Genomic DNA, 16,516 nt, shown 5'->3' on the forward strand with positions numbered 1-16,516 from the left:
CACCCAGGAGCGAGCGCTAGCTCCTGCGCTATCGTCAATTAGCTCTCCCTCAGCGTAGCCCTGAGCCTGCGAGGGACCCGGCAGCAATGCGGCATGGGATAGCTGGAGGCCCTGGCTGAGCGGAACCCGATCCGCTGACCGCAGGGTGTGGAGAATCTGCAGTGCAAGGACAGCACTTCTCTACGGGGGAGGGAGAGATCAGTGTTCCTCAGCTCGTCAATCACGCTCCTCAGAATTCACACACACCCTTACATAAGCAGTCCCACTAAAGCACACACACACACACACACACACACACACACACACATAAACACATACACACCCTTACATAAGCAGTAAGCATTCTTACAGTGTGCTACACAAATGCACTATGCACACACCCTAACAAAAGCACTCTTTAAACACACACACACAGAGGAATACAGACACACACGCATGCCACCGCACTCCATTGGCAAAGACACCCATCCCAGGGTGTGAAGCAGGAAGCAGGGTGTGGATAATGACCTGTATCTCAAACACTGTTGACATTTGAATGCAACAATGACTATCCACCCTGACGATAAGAGCCGCAACGCTGCCCAACCTGTACGGCAACAAGCGCTAAAGACGCCGCCCGCCCAGCCGAGCTGCACAGGGACGCGGCCCCTCTGAGTGGCCCTCCAGTCCGCAGCGAGCCCTCACACACACCCCCGCCTCCGTTCCCCTTCAGGTGAAGATGCAAGAATGCAAGATAAAGGCCCTGTTGCCAACGGTGACGATGAACGTGGCATGGGAGGGGGAATCTCCGGGACCGATGTGTTTTCCTCAATGGAAGGCTGCCATCGCCAGACAAAAAAGGTCAGCGGTTCTATTTTCAGACACTCAACAAGTTTCTAAAAATAATCATTCAAAACAAACTAATAGCGGGGTGTACAGGTCTGAATGTTCAGTGTGGCCGGAGGCAGTTCGCTCCCCTGCTCTGAGTGCAGCTACAAACAAGGCCCTGTTTCTGATTTCCTCACCAGCTGCTCATCGGACCAACGCACTTCCAAAAGACACAGGCGACATGCTGACGCACAAGTAAGATGTTTCCAGTGTTTATCAAGACATATATCAATATTCCCACTCGAATGGCTGAACATAAGGCTCAAACTTACAACACGACAATTCCATAAAAAGCTGGATTTGTTGATAAATTACAGGAGGAAACCAAAAACATAAAAAATGCATGTTCCAGCAGCACAAACACACTCTGTAGATGCTCTCTGCACTTCTTTATTTAAACTTGATTGTAAATGTCATCAAGCATGTGATAAATAAAGACAGACATGTTTTTCTTGCAGAACAGAAAAGGTAAGAATGCAGAAGGACAAGAACACATTTTCCAAGGCCGAGGGATCCTTCAGTACTGGATTATTCCCTCTTTTTCAGGTTTGTTCCAGTGGTGCTCGTACTGTAGCCACTGTTCATTTCCCTCCTTTCCACCCCACAATGAGTCATTGCCCTTCAATCTTTTTTCTTTCCTAAAAAAATGCATTTTCCGCATCTTTAATGCTATGCTCTGGCCTAGAGCTTCTTTCAACTTTGTTGAATGTTTCCATACTGTAACAAGCAGGCCTAGAAGTATTCACCATCTTTTTTTTTTCACCATCATATGGCACTTGGAGATAAATACTTGTGGGATGATTATCTAATATAAAATGGCAGCACAGGACAATGGCTAAGATGGAATGAAATTCAAATCAAATGTAATGCACCCTTGGTCTGGCACAGGCAACGCACTTCCATAAGATGCCAATGCAACCTCAAATGCCAGATAACTTCAGTTTGATTGTTACATGCATTATTAGCACATTTCTATTCCTTCTTCTCAACACTAGTATTGATTGTAATGGCTTCCTCAGTGGTAAAACTACTTTATGAATATCACTGTCATTATTAAACCTGCAAAAAGTTATTTCTGATGGTACAAACTTTTAGTCTAAGAAAAACCTTCATGTAATTTCAAAAGCAAAAAATCTCAGGTCCCCAAAATACACATCTACAGCTCTGAGTACTTCCTCTCCCTCAGTGGGCAGACTGTGGGTAACGGTCATGGACAGGAACAGGTAATGATTAACAGTGCATCAGAAGCACAATCAATCTGCTCACTCTTCCTCTCTCTATCTCAGCGCCTTCTGTCACTGCTTTTGTCAAACTGCCAGTAATTCTTCAAGAGGAAAAAAAGTGAATTACATTTGCACTGCACAGAAAGCCTGAACATGCGCAATCACGCATGCACACATGCGTTTGTCCGTGCGAGTGCCTGTGCGTGTCGGTCATTATGTAGATTCATATAAATTAAAGTGGGACACAATCTGGAAGTCATAACAAAATTATCAACTATTCTTCAGTGACTGTCGTCATGGACCTCTTGCAAACTGTTTTATTTTGTTCCCCTTCTTTACATCACAAATTGTTGACTTTCTCACACTGTATGTTTTAGCACTAGTGCTACATGCATTCATCAATTTGAATGTGATCTTGTTTTCATTTAATGGCAGAATTCTTGTACAGGTAATGGTAGTGAGCTTGATAAGCTGTAATTACAAGCCTACGTTTGGTTGTATACTCCATTGTTAAAGCAGGCAGTCTGTGACTCTGAGGCAGGCGGTACAGCAAAGATATTAAACGATAGTGCAGAGAGATAGGTTCATATTTCAATCAATACAGGTCAATACAGGTCAAGTCCAGCTTAGACTCCATAGAACTAGGCCTTGTCACTGACACAAACCTCTCTTAGACCTCTGTGTTGAAGCCTGAAATATTAAAGGGCTCATCTATGATTTACAAAGTAAAGGCAAAGCAAATGCAAGAAAAGGTTATTTATAAAAAATAAAAAAAGACTGCTAATACCTTTATCAAAACAGTGCACCCAAAACAGTTTACACACAAAGCAGAGTGTAAAATTGGCCAAACTGTCTAAAATCTGTAAACTTAAAGGGTCACTTAGTTTGCCAGAAGTGTTATTAGTCTATCGCAAAACTGCTTCACAGAACGCCCTTATGTCCACTGCTGAGAAACTATGTGATATCTGTATTTTCTGTGATATAACTGACAGAAAGCATATCACATAACAGTCAGTGTACAGCTTCAAATACTCTACAGACAGTTAATGCCACTGGGAGGACAGAATCACAATCACATTTTAAGGAACACATAACCACCAAAACAAAAGTCCTTTCCCCAATTTCTAATTAAGGATATAAAGGGTTAAAAAGCATAAACTGACAACCTCCCAAACATTTCTTTAGTCTCCAGGCCAAAGACGAAGCTTGAAACACACAGTAATGCAACAGCTATGCGGTCCTTACCCTTGGACTCTTGTGGTCAGGACAGCCAGAACAATACCATGGGAATAGCGAGATCGTGATGAGCAGCACGGAAAAGAAGCCTCCAAACTGAATCACGGCAAAGCGTAGGACACCATTAACATGCTGAATAGTCCCGGCCGGTGCAGGTAGGGTGGTTCTGGAGGGGGCCAGCTCCTGTCCTGGGACTGCCTGAGAGAAGTGACTGTTCCAGCAATGACCCCAACAGACTCTCCCTTCTTGTGTTCCTCTTCCTTCGGCAGTTACCCCCGCACCCGTCCCTCCTTTCAGTTCCCCAACAACTGCTACGCATTCACGGGCGTCTTCAGGGGTAATTGAGAGGACGGTTAGAGCAGGGAGCTGTCAGAAGGCTGGGGGTGGGGGGGGAGGGGAAGGGGGACTAGGTTGTAGTACAGCTGTTTGTCAGCCCATCACTACCCCCCCGCACACATGGTGTGTGAATTCTCTCCTCAGATTTGTGACTCGCTGTAAACGCAGTTGCAGCTGCTCTCTCACCTTTTGCACGACCCCCTCCCTCTGCGTTTGCCCTCACAGCTGTCCGCAGGCTTTGACTGCGCGCACGCGGTCCGGTGCGAATGCCCGCTTTCTCGTGTCGGACAAATACAAGGCTGAAATGTTGGAGGTAATTCTAGTGAAATTGGGATATCCGGCCATGGCTCATATCTGGCCCGGGCCTGATACAGAACATCACATTTACCCAGACATGGCAGGGTGTGAGATAGGTTGGGTGAGGTCACTACTTCAGGGGGTTCATATACTGGAATGGAGGGACTTGATGAGATTCCACTGGTTGGGTAATGGTTGCATCATTTAGCTTCAAGGAAGAAATCGAAAAGAGTGGAAAAACACTGAAGCGGCAAGCTCTTTGGTGTTCTCACTTGTGTGGGTCAAACGACGGGTAAATTCCCAAGAGCAATCACATTTAACATGGCAACCTTTGGGGAAACTTTGTTCCCTTCTGTTTGTAGGCCACACGGATCTCACAGGGCTCAAAAGCAAAGCAACATTTTCCTATAACAGCCATATTAAGCCTGAGTGATGGCCAGAGTGAGATTCTGTTCGCTGGTCTCCCGACGGCCCGTCCCGGATGGTGCAGCGTTCCCCCGGGGGTCTCCTCTCTCCTCACGGCACCGCTCGCCCTGGCGCGCGGCCTAATAAGGGGATTTGTGCGCTCGTGTTCTCCTCTCTCCCTGCGACGGATCTCAGCGCTGCCCACGTCTGCGGAGCTGGCCATGAGGACTGGAGCGTGACAGCGAGAAGGAGAGGGCGGGGAAGGAGCGAGCCGCACACGAGCGTTCATCCGTTCAGATTCCGAAAACAACAGCGACAACACAATGCCGAGCAGGGCACGCGCACCGGGGACACTCAAACTCTTAAGTAATACCAGAATGGCTCCTTTATTCTCGCCTGCTGGGTCGGTCTTGAAGGGTCCTCACTAAGGTTACTTCAAGCATATTTCGGTGCGTATCACCTGCGTGGTCATTAGAGCTCCTCTACAGGGGAGTGCACCCTCAGGACTGTCCCTAGAGCCAGCTCCTCTGTACAGGCTTAGAATAGGCTGTAATGCACACACTCTGCTCAAGCATGGTGCTTTGACTGGTTTCACAATAGGTGACAGCCTGAACAACTGTGTTTAGGCTAGCCCATGTGGACTGCCATCAAGGCAGATTTGTTAGTCGTGTTCTTTCGTCGATATTGGATTCTTTCACTGTGACATACAGTGCAGTCTGTAAGTGTTTGGACAATAGTACAATTTCTATCCTTTTGGCTCCAGTACATTGGATTTGAAATTAAACACTAGATATGAGGTTAAAGTGCAGACTGTCACCTTTCATTTTAGGTTATTTACATCCATATCTGGTAAACATCAAGCAATTACATCTTTTTATACAGTCCTCCCATTTTAAGGGAACAGTTGGCTTTTCAGCTGTTTTGATTAGTCAGGTGAATTCAATTGCTTCCTTACAGCAGGTATAAGAAAGCGTCGAGTATGTAGTCTTGAAGTTTTTGATTCCCTTGGGAATCTGTTATTGGTGATTGTCAAAATGAGGACCAGAGTTTTTGGGTGTAATTCCTTGACGGAAAAGGTGAGTGCCTGCACTTTAACCTCATTATTCAACGTTTGAATTCAAATCCAATGTGCTGGAGTACAGAGCCAAAAGAATGCAAATTCTGTGATCACACATTTAAAAACAACACAGGCTGGGACAGTTTCCTTTTTCCAATTTGACCAAAGGAAGAGTAGCCTGCTTGTTTTGTTTGTTACTATGGGAATGGCGCTGTGACTCGGTGGAAAAATGAATAAGCACAACGATGCAGCACACAGCGAAGCAAAACACTGACTCCCAGAATGTTTGGAGAGATTCCAGGTTGAAGTCCTTCCTCAGGAGAGTCTTGTGAAACTGGCCTAACAGAACCCTCTACACGAGCCATTCTACAGTCCGATACTGCGGTTCACACGGGATCAGTCCGAGAGCTGCTGAAGTCTAAATTTAATGCAATTCCTCACATTTTTCATTGACGTGGGGTCCTTCTTCAGAGGTCTGGCAGTATCACAAGTTATCATACGGAGAAATCCACTGGAATACCTTATTTGACTCTTTACCAGCTACAGTATTTACTGACCTTTTGTTTCTGGCACAGTTTCTTTAATAAATAGCTTACTGAATCTGCCCTGAACAATTCTTGCACAAATATGAGCTATTGTAGGTAGAAGATATTGGAACTGCAGTGTGAGATTTTGTGAGGGAATTTGAACATTTATTTTTGGAATGAAATACACAGCATCACTATCCTTGCTTGACATGGCTTTATCTGCTGTAAAAACACCATTACAAAAGTGTTTTCCTCATGAATTGCTTGTGTGCAATGCAACAATTCTCCCTGGTAAACATCTGTGCCAGGCTCTTCCACTTTTATGCTGTTGTACATGTTGAACAGAAGCAAACCTCAGAGCTAAATGGTACAACCTTAAACATGACACATTTCTTTAAATTTAAAAGCAAGTCATTTTTTTACCGTTTCAAAATAATGACAAAGGAAAAAGTCTCTGTGCAAAAGTTTGGGAACCCTGTCAGTGCTCTGTAACTCTTCCACGAGCAACTATAACAGCTTGTAAATGCTCCCTGTAGCCAGCTAAGTTTTTTTATTCTCACTTTTGGAATTTTCCCCCATTCTTTCTGGCAGAGCACCTCTAACTCAGACATATTCTTCGGCTTCCTTGCATATACAGCATGTTTGAGATATTTACAGATTTTCTATTTCAGATGGTTGATTTCTCGGTATGCTTTGGATCATTTTCTTGCTGGAATACCCAACCGCTCTTCAATGCTTGGACTGACCTTTGACCATTAGCCTCTAGAATTTCTTGATATTTGGTGGAATTGATTCTTCCTTCCACTCGTACAATATTTCCTGTGTCCCCAGCTGCCACACAACCCCAAAGCATAATGGATCCACCTCCATACTTACCAGTTGGCAAGATGTTCTTCTCTACAAAGGCTTCACCCTTTTTTCCTCCAAACATACCTTCTTCGATGGTGGTCAAAAGGTTTGGTTTTGTCAGTCCAAAGCACACTGTTCCAAAAGGTTTCAGGTTTTTCAATGTTTTCTTTTGCATACTTCAGATGCTTAATTTTGCATCGAGGTTGTTCTTTCTATCAACTCTGCCATGTTTGAATTCTTGCTTCAGTTTTTAATATAATTCATAAACAGTAACAAATGAAAATAAAAAGCAATCTGGCTTTAAAATTTGCAGAAATATTTGCAGAAATGTCACGTGTTTAATGCTGTACCATTTAGAGTTCAGGTTTGCCTTTGAATGCGTACAGATTCATTGTAACAAACATTTAAAACTGGTGTCAGAATATCTTACTTTTTAATTTTTTTACTACACACTGAATAGGATAACAGACGTATAAACCATGAAAAAGCAAGCATCAAAATGATATGCTCTGCCTTGTTAATACCAGTACTAAAGGCTCCTTTACTGGCCAGATAGCAATAATTGTCACATTCAAAGTCCATAATTAAATCAAATAAATGTTCATATTTGTATCCCTCCGTCTCCTTTGAACCAGGTCTGCCTTGTAAAAGAGATTCCAGACTAATTGAGACTTCCTAATGAAATAAATGCTGAATAAAATGCTGAAAATGTTTTTATTAATAAACTGATGCACTGATGAATAGATCCATTCGGCCCAGCAATGGGAGGAGGCTTCTCCAATACAGTCCCTGGACTAGACCAGCAATCCAGTTCAATCAGTTAGCACAATTACACGACCTCAACGAGGACAGCTGCTACACATTCTCAAACATAAAGACCCACCATCAAGGACGGCAGCTTCAACAGCTGTGCTCCCACTCGTTAAAGACATGACATACGAGTCCTCGCTCATTTCACAGGAAAGCTCAAATGCTGCCCGTGGAACTGAAACACACGGGCCTTCTCACAAATGAAGCTGACACTTAACGCACACACAATACCGTGTGCCAGTGCCTTACGGAGTTACCCTGGGGAGAACAAGCACAGCACAATATAAACAAGCATGCATGATTACTCATATTTCAGCTCCGCATGGGACAGATCAGTGACCTATCTGACATGGGAAACATCTGAAAATCTGACGGGCTGGTTATAGTACAAAAACATGTTGGCTTAACACAGAACATACGCTTCCCCCAAGGAATATACGGTACAGCCCAGCCAGGCTTTCACTCAAAATGAACGTACATACGTATATACCGTTTAAACACTAGCGTTTTTGGATCTCCGATTCCTACTGGCCAAAAAAGCGGTGTGACAGCGCTTGGGCGACAGCTGGATTGTGATGGAGGTAGAGACTGAGTGAGAGGCAAAGGGGTCTTTTCAGACGTGTTGCTGGGGCCTTAAGCAAGGCGAGCAGAAAGGTCCTGTGGGAACGTGCCATCCACCGCACTTCACGCCAAGTGCCCCTCCCGCTGCCAACGCGGGGAGGCTGGCAGAGGGCATGCCACAGCCAGGCAGCCGTTTAAAGGGCAGAGGTGAGCAGGACCCAGATGAAAGCTAACAGACGGGCCTCTCCGCCGCTACACCCTGGGAGTGGCACAACCGGGGCTCCTCGGTGTCTATGGAGTCCCTGTATCCCCCGAGGACACTCCTTTCTGAGGACAGCCCGTGCGGCAAAGGCGGTCTTGGCTGAACGGGAAAGGTTGGGAAGCCCCGTTTTTCAGACGTTTGACCAAGTAGTCGCGCTGAGCCACCAAACCGAATGTCAATGTGGAGAAAGATTAGGAAGTAAACAGGCACACTGCCTCAGAAATGCACTTGCACTGTGTGTGGTCTCCTGAAATATTTCACAAGGTGAACCAGAGGACATATTTTGTAAGTAGAGTGCAAATAGTTTTCTTTACATTCGTGGACTATTCACAACTCTAAACCAAATATATGATAGAAAATGACACCACAGAAAAATAACAACACGATTTCAGTAATGCTACCAACTGCCAGCTTTTAAACACAGACCATACCAGCAGGCCTAACCTTTAATAGAGTCATTTTAAATGTTACTGAGTATTTATTTGAGCAGAGTGATATCTATCCAAAAAATCACAAGAAAATAAACAAAGAAATCACAGCAGTAATGGAGTGCTCAGGACAGACCCTACAGAACACAGCAGCTGCCTGTGCTGCTGCTAGTGAGGTCAATAATTAAACCAGGGCAGAACTGAACAGTGGAGGAGCAGAGCAGTAGAAGATCAGAGGAGCAGAGGAGCAGAGGAGTGCAGCAGTAGAGCAGTAGAGGAGCAGAGGAGCAGAGGAGTGCAGCAGTAGAGCAGTAGAGGAGCAGAGGAGCAGAGGAGTGCAGCAGTAGAGCAGTAGAGGAGCAGAGGAGCAGAGGAGTGCAGCAGTAGAGGAGCAGAGGAGTAGAGGAGCAGAGGAGTGCAGCAGTAGAGCAGTAGAGGAGCAGAGGAGTAGAGCAGTAGAGCAGTAGAGGAGCAGAGGAGTGCAGCAGTAGAGCAGTAGAGGAGCAGAGGAGTGCAGCAGTAGAGCAGTAGAGGAGCAGAGGAGTGCAGCAGTAGAGCAGTAGAGGAGCAGAGGAGTGCAGCAGTAGAGCAGTAGAGGAGCAGAGGAGTGCAGCAGTAGAGCAGTAGAGGAGCAGAGGAGTGCAGCAGTAGAGGAGCAGAGGAGCAGAGGAGTGCAGCAGTAGAGGTTATCAAAAGGGCTCAGGACGCCTCAGCTGTCACAGCACACAATGCAGGCAGGCCTCACTGCTGCACGTAAAACATTCCCACAGGCTATGAGGCATTTCATGTGCAGTGGAGCAGCCCACGTATGCATTCACGTTCTCTCTCACACACACACACACACACACACACATACACACATACACACATACACACATACATACACACACATGCACACAGTCAGACAAACACACATGCACACACACACTCATGTACTCACAACAAAGTCAGACACATACACACAAACACAGTCATACACACTCGCACGCACACAGTCACACACATTCACACACACACACACACACACACACAGGGTCTCCGCCCCTGCCCTTGCTCTCCCTCTATTGCACACATACACATGCATGAAGTCGTCTGCTCAGAAACAGCTGACGTTTTTTTTAACAGACTCCCAACAGCTGACAGGCTGCAGGTGGGGGATGGGGCTATTTAACTCCTATTCCCTGCCCCAGCCCCCAGCCCACACCTGTTAATGCTCTACAGGAACTGCTGCCTGTGAAGACCCTCTTGCACAGTGAGCCTTTTCTCTCCTGATTGTTATGCTGTTTTTCCCCTCTCTGCAGTTTATGACCTCACAGCAAGTGTTTAAGATCCTACGGCTGTCAAGAAAACGTGGCGGATCCGTACAGTAATAGAGCAAAGAACAGCTATATTGGTTTGTGGCTCAGTATTTCCTCCAGACATTGACCCAGATTAATTTCAGCTGCAATGTGCTTCAGCTTTGTCCTTAACTTTTAGGAACAAATTTAATCAAATAGCCCGCTACTTTTGAGACTGAATCCACTGCATCCAACACCCATTCATTTCAGTGGAAGGCAAATTTATACCTTTTAAGCATCAAACAAATATAACAACTTCCCATTAAGAACATGGTACACTGCCATTAGATATAGGCTGTAGTATTTGCTTTCAGTTGAATTAGTGGCCCGTTGTAAAAAAAGTATTAATTATTTGAATGACTGTCCATGTTGGGTGCAACACATTGGGATTTCCACAAGAAATAGGCCTACTGAAAATTCAAGCTGGGTGTAAGTAGGATGCGTAATTGTGAAGCTCAAAGAGGTGATATGATTAATGACGACTTGATTTAACCTACAATTAAGTACAAATTAAATACCAGAGTTTTGAATTCTGCACACAATTCCAAACTAAAATTGTCACAGGAACTGTGTCAGTGTAAGAAGAACTCATGTCAAGTGAATATTAAGCCATTAGGATAAAGAAAATTTAATGCAAGAGCATCAATGAGAATCTAAGACTTATATACAGTAAGCCTACATTCTAAAACCCCATCAGATCACAGTTCCATGCTTAGATCCAGTTTCAGAGGCAGAGCTTAGAGGCAAGTCCCTTGACAATGATTAACAGGAGAGTCAAGTGGTGTGAAAATATTTGTGCTACGGAAAACCTGATTAAGAATATAATCTTCTCAAGGTTGCATCTCAAAGAGATTTCCTCTACTGCTTGATATTTAAGACAACTACTGCATGTTGTCTAGAATAGACATAGACAGTGCACTGCTTGCTTTGAAAACCCTGGTCCTTTGTAATGGATGAAAAACAAAGGAATAAGGAAACAAGTACCAAAACAATCTAGCGGTGTATGTCGTACAGAGAACAGAAAGTGGACTGCTCTACCTCGGTCTACCTCCCAGGCTTTGGCAGTGTGCCTGTTACAAGCAACACAAGATTAAAAAAACCTTAAGCCCGGGGGTTTAGCTGTAATGTGATAAGCATTTAAATAATATAAACAGCAGCAATAATCCTCCAGAGAAGCTAGGAGTGGTTGAAACTCATTGAGGGTCGACCTGAAAGAGCGGAGCGTGTGGGGTGACAGAACAGGCGGGGTGGGCAGACGAGAGTCCCAAAGAACAGACCACGGCCACCCTGTCCTGTTCCCAGAGATCTACCGTCCTGCAGGCTTTCATTTCATTCAATGTGGCACATCGCATTCTACCAATTAGCAGCTCACAAGCTGTTGAATGAGGTGTGCTTTGTTAGGGTAGGCCAATAACCTGCCACTCCTCATTGACAATCCATTAACAAACCACTTTCAGAAACACAAAGTCATATAAACTGCTGCAGAGACTGCCATGAATCTAATTTATTCAGTTAAGATTTTGTTATCATCATTATGGCGTCATGTACTAAGATACTATACAAACCCAGGTGAAAAACTCATCATGTGGAAATACAGTTGGTCATTTTTTGGGCAGGCCCACTGAAACAGCAAGCATAACTCTGGACGGTCACTTCTCAACTGGGTCAGTCCACTCTCTCAGGCTAGGATATAACTGTTAGCTACATTGAGCGTGTTGTGATCATTTAAATTCTATAGTGAATAAATAACCAATTATATAGCTAACATTACACAGTGCGCATCTCAATCTACTGTATGTGGCCACAGTGCACATCTCCTGCAGGGCCACCCAATCCTGTTCCGGGAAATGTAGAGACCTGCAGAGTTTCACTCCAACCCACATAAGGCACACCTCCATTCAAGCGCCAGAGAGCTCATCAAACTCTTCATTCGCGGAATCAGGTGTGTCCAATTAGGGTTGAAATTAAAACCTACAGGGCAGTAGATTTCCAGGAACGGGATTGGACAGCCCTGATCTACTGTATGTGGATGAATAAGCAGGCTTTTATCTGCTTACCCAGCACCGGAAATGTGATGCATTCACAGCACAATGACCTATTTAGGTGTGAAGTGGCATCAAAAATATTGCAACTGCAGTGAAAACATGATGGAGCAACCTCTAAGTCTTTAGTGTCCATCGGCGCAATGACACACACCACTGAAGGCAAACAAAGGCATCAACGGCATTTTTGGTACATTGATTTAAATTATTTTACCATTTTAAAAACGGAAGAAGCCAGTGGATTCAAATTCTGCCTGAGACTGAATCGTAATGTATAGTATCTCTTCTCACAACAGTTACAGTACCTTTAGAGTCCATGTTCTCATTAGCATTGTGCTGAAATGGTAGCTGTATTCAAATGAGCCCTGCCTCCAATTTGCAAAGCATTAACAGCTGCCAAACCATCGCCTCTCTACACAAAGCCATAGCAGTTGGCCACTATGTCAGGGACCATTTTGTACATGTGAAATGTGCTCCCCCCATCCCCGTCAAATTATTTGCCACTTCACTGAAAAATGTATTTCATATGGTGTGGCGCCAGGAAGGGAATTTAGGGTGCTGTCCACCAGGTGGCAGCACTGACCCTTCATGCAGATATGGCCACATGTGATTCAGTGCAATCACTGTAGCTGTGGCCAATTACCTCATCATTTGGGCGTCAAAGATGCCTGGTGGAAAAGAGACCAGGGGCCTCATTTATAAAACTCTGCAGACAATCCATACTGAATGTTGGGCGTACGTAGAAAAGAGGAAATGTACGTACGGCAAAGAATATTACAATTTATAAAACCTTGCGTATGCCTGCCAGTGAGCAATTTCCTTTTAGAAATCCCAAATCAACTTGGTATTGTCCGTACGTGCACAAGCCCAACACACCGCCTAGTTCACTCCCACAATTACCCATAAATGGTTAAAGAAACGCCCTTAATTAATATTGATAAGCATAGAAATGTCCTTGTAGCCTATGTCGGCGAATTGCAATGTCAGAGCGCAAAGCTAAGAAGAGAAATTTAGAAAGATAAATAAGAAATAGTATGGCTTATAGTATGGAGTTTTTTCATCCGTGTTTATTTGTTGACCCGCGAATTCAAACTACCAGCAAACAGAACGTAGCTTTCCATTATGTGGTATCTACATAAAAATTAATAAAGCAATACATTATAATTAGGCTATTTATCCACTGAAAGTGAAAATTCCCTGCCTTCAGCAAAAATATGACCATGTTAATCTCACAACCACGATTGTCTCGCACCATATAAAATGCATTGGCAAAGTTTACCGTTACATTAAAAAATATCAAATTGTATAGAGACATGTATTGGCATAAATGTAAAATCATTAGACCAGTCGCCTATGGTAAAATAGTCATCAAGTCATCAAGAGTGTCATCATATTATATCAGGAGTGCACAACCGCGTCAGTAAATTCTTCACAGCAGCATATTTTCAGATTTCACGCCAATCTAGTCTGGCAGGCAGAAGCCACCGGGAAGAGGGATGAAAACATGAAGAATTCTTATTTTAACATATGCATTTTTAAAAATGACACGCGATCAACCAGCATGCCTGGACATTAACTACATTTAACTAGCCTACAGACTGCAGTAAATGCGAGGTAACACTGCACGATGTCAATGTACATGTAAATCTTTAATTTGGCAATTAGGCTATTATCTGACTTACAATGTTGAAATTTAACTATTAAGATGGCCCAAAATCAAGTTTGGAAATGGTTATTTGCATTACTGTCACCTTCCTGTCAGCTCTGATCAGTCTGGCCATTCTCCTCTGACGTCTCTCATTAACATATTGTCTGTATTTAGAGTCACTATTTCCCTCTGCCTCCATAATGTGCGTACGCATGGGTCAAGGTTTTTCTGTAAATGTACGCCAATTTCCTTGTCAAGTTTTTTTTAATAAATCCCAATTTATGCTTAGAAAGTGGCGTATGCACATTTCAAGCCCTTTTTTGGGCGTACGCAACAGTTATAAATGGCCCCTGGACTGTAAGATGTTAAGACTGCTGGCTTTTGGTTTTCTTGTTTTGCGTTAGTCCTTTGCTACCTCCTTGCTTTTTTTTTTCCTTTTTTTTATAAAGTACTTTATTTGATGAAGGATTTTTGGTTGCCTAACTTGTTTTTTCTTTAATAAACAGCAACAAATGTTTTTTTGACTCTCCGTGTCTGTTCACCACATGGTGCCGAGCTCCTCTCCAGCCTGGCACTACAACGGGTTAATGAGCATTTATGCCTGGCAATGCCCTATTTATAGTTGGACATGAATTGAAAGAAATATCCGTTACTTTATGAAGGCTATCACTAAACCAGAGGTAACTATTGTAATAACAAATCTTGTTCACCTCATTATCTTTGATTTAATTAGAAAAATTGACTGAGAAATTGATTCTGGTAGCCAAAAAGAACGCAAATATAATTGACTACCTACATCCAGATATGACTTTTATATTATATATCATTCAACAGCTCTACTATGACTGCATAGTATGATTCCCCACCCAAAATCATAGCGTTCCTTCATGTTCCTCATGCTTTCATACTTAATAACAGCCCCTTTCTTTTTCGCTCTGAGATCACAAGTGCGCCTGCCATTTACTTCTGGGCCATCCTTGCACACATCCAGTATGCTGCGCTTTCCTAAACTATGCACAACAGTATGCACTTTGTAGTACGTCGCTCTGGATAAGTGCGTCTGCCAAATGCCATTAATGTAATGTAATGTAAACTGGGTTTGAATTCTTCTGGACCACTGAGATAAAGCACTACACACAGAAAACAGAATGCACATGTGTATATAAGATTTTCAGATACATTAAAGTGAGTGAAAGCGCAAAGCAGAGAGACAGAGACAGGCAGAGAGAGAGAGAGAGAGAGAGAGAGAGAAAGAGAGGCAGGCGATCAAAGGGAGAGGGGTAGGAGTGTAGGAGTGTAGGGTTTCAGCTCCTGGCTGAGGTGCATGCTGTTTCAGCTGTGCTGGAGTAACAGCCAGTGCCTGATCTCACGCCACTCCTGATCTCTCTCCTTCTCTCTCTGCCGCAGCCAACTCAACCATACGCCACTCTTCTCTGGCCAGCATCTCCATAACGGTCCCCTACAGCCCACCTCTCCTCAACACCAACGCGATGAAGAAGACCGGGAATACCAACAACCCTGTCAGTGCTGTCCAAGCAATTTCACAATCCATTAGCTCACCCTCCATGCTATGAGGTTGGCTGAATCCTTTTGTTTGAAAAGAAGGAACATTGTGGGAAGTTTGCCTGTCATGGTGGACAGGTAGCAATAGTTATACTATATTAGTGTTGACTTGCTACTGTATACACACTGTCAATCATTGTCAGAGGTGGGAATGCCATAGAATAGGGTGCTGCTCTCCCACGCAGCTGAGGTGCCGTAAAATGTGAAAATGCATAAATATCAACAAACGCACGCAAGCACACACCCCGCCCAATTACTGCAAGTCTTTCCCTCACAATAAGTATGGGCCGTTCACCCAAGTATTTGAGATGGGCAAAGACTTAATGTCAGACCCCAAGCTCATGATCTGTATTATAACATAATAATAATAATAATAATAATAATAATTATAATAATAAGAAGAAGAATAAAAAATAAACTTTCTGCAGGGTTAGAGCTACCAGCTATCCTTCAGTCTGCAGGGTTAGCGTTGCCTGCTATCCTTCAGTCTGCAGGGTTAGCGCTGCCTGCTATCCTTCAGGCTGCAGGGTTAGCGCTGCCTGCTATCCTTCAGTCTGCAGGGTTAGCGTTGCCTGCTATCCTTCAGTCTGCAGGGTTAGCGCTGCCTGCTATCCTTCAGTATGCAGGGTTAGCGCTGCCTGCTATCCTTCAGGCTGCAGGGTTAGCGCTGCCTGCTATCCTTCAGTCTGCAGGGTTAGCGCTGCCTGCTATCCTTCGGTCTGCAGGGTTAGCGCTGCCTGCTATCCTTCGGTCTGCAGGGTTAGCGCTGCCTGCTGTCCTTCAGTCTGCAGGGTTAGCGCTGCCTGCTATCCTTCAGTCTGCAGGGTTAGCGCTGCTTGCTCCAGCTCCCAGCTGATCCCTGTGCCATTCGCTCATGCTAATCCTGCGTATGTGAGCCACGTTCCACCTACCGTATATAGGCCACTGTCATGTTACCCTTTGCTCCTACCACTGGCTATAAACACAGGCCAACATCATAGTGTGCTGGGACTGGCAAGACAATCATTTTTATTATTAAAAATAAAACTAACAGAGAAACCCATAAAAGCTTGTGGGGTGCTCTGTAGT

At 44.2% G+C, this 16,516-nt stretch overlaps 1 protein-coding gene and 1 long non-coding RNA gene across 13 annotated transcripts in view; one reads left to right on the top strand and one right to left on the bottom strand.

The window, feature by feature from the left end:
• The window catches only part of mef2d (myocyte enhancer factor 2d), a 67,244-nt gene that overhangs the window by 41,291 nt on the left and 9,437 nt on the right, over positions 1-16,516 (bottom strand). For 9 of the 10 annotated variants that reach the window (XM_061232280.1, XM_061232288.1, XM_061232262.1 and 6 more), the window contains exon 1: positions 3,336-3,666. The exons of the other annotated variant lie outside the window; for it this stretch is intronic. The gene's annotated coding sequence lies outside the window, so the exon portion shown is untranslated. Of the gene's footprint in view, positions 1-3,335; positions 3,667-16,516 lie in introns of those variants that run through there. 10 annotated transcript variants of the gene reach the window in all.
• On the top strand, positions 937-15,994 carry LOC133122349 (uncharacterized). 3 transcript variants are annotated; one of them, XR_009708090.1, is made up of 3 exons: positions 937-1,062; positions 1,326-1,413; positions 15,293-15,994. It is a non-coding gene; the product is annotated as an uncharacterized LOC133122349 (long non-coding RNA). The 3 variants fall into 3 exon arrangements; XR_009708089.1 differs by lacking the exon at positions 15,293-15,994 and adding an exon at positions 6,780-7,057; XR_009708088.1 differs by lacking the exon at positions 15,293-15,994 and adding an exon at positions 4,322-4,388.

This window comes from Conger conger, chromosome 1 (assembly GCF_963514075.1).
Source record: "Conger conger chromosome 1, fConCon1.1, whole genome shotgun sequence".
In the NCBI taxonomy this organism is placed as follows: domain Eukaryota; kingdom Metazoa; phylum Chordata; class Actinopteri; order Anguilliformes; family Congridae; genus Conger; species Conger conger.